Source organism: Propithecus coquereli, unplaced genomic scaffold (genome assembly GCF_000956105.1).
Source record: "Propithecus coquereli isolate 6110/MARCELLA unplaced genomic scaffold, Pcoq_1.0 Scaffold40, whole genome shotgun sequence".
NCBI lineage: Eukaryota > Metazoa > Chordata > Mammalia > Primates > Indriidae > Propithecus > Propithecus coquereli.
This window is the reverse complement of record NW_012149730.1, coordinates 1454275-1454785: the sequence shown is the minus strand read 5'-3', so window position 1 is coordinate 1454785 and position 511 is coordinate 1454275. Positions and strand designations below refer to the sequence as shown.

At 33.5% G+C, this 511-nt stretch overlaps 1 protein-coding gene across 1 annotated transcript in view; it reads right to left on the bottom strand.

Annotated features, from left to right (window-relative positions):
* The window catches only part of EPHA6 (EPH receptor A6), a 1195443-nt gene that overhangs the window by 131733 nt on the left and 1063199 nt on the right, over window positions 1-511 (bottom strand). The gene's annotated exons all lie outside the window — the stretch shown is intronic.

The window sequence follows — 511 nt, the reverse complement described above, 5'->3', positions numbered from 1 at the left end:
TAATGAATCATTTTGCTATACATCTGATAAAAATGAGCTTTTGAATAAACATAATGAAAGGACATAAGTATATGTGCATTTCAAGTACTGTAAGTGGTCCTGATAAATTATTCTAAAATAATTTGGAATAGGTGAAATAAATGCAAGCTATAAAATAACACATTCTGGGAATAGCTACAGAAAAGAACAAACAGTTCATGTCCCCAAATACCTTTGAATTTCATTTTGTCTTAAAGAGCGCACTTGGTTGAGAATACACACTGCACAAGTCATATTGCTCTATAATAACCTGACGATTCTGCTGAATTCAGCTTCTGGTATTGAATTTGGACATCGAGTCCAGTCACACTGTAAATGTATCATCACTGCTAACGTTGAGAGCAGTTTGAAGAAGAGGGCACAGAATCAAGAAAAATAAATGAAAATGAAATCAAGAGAGAAAGGTGAGATGCTAATGGAACTTGTTCGAATAATGCGGGGCAAAAAATGAAGTGAAGAAACAATGTTTTAT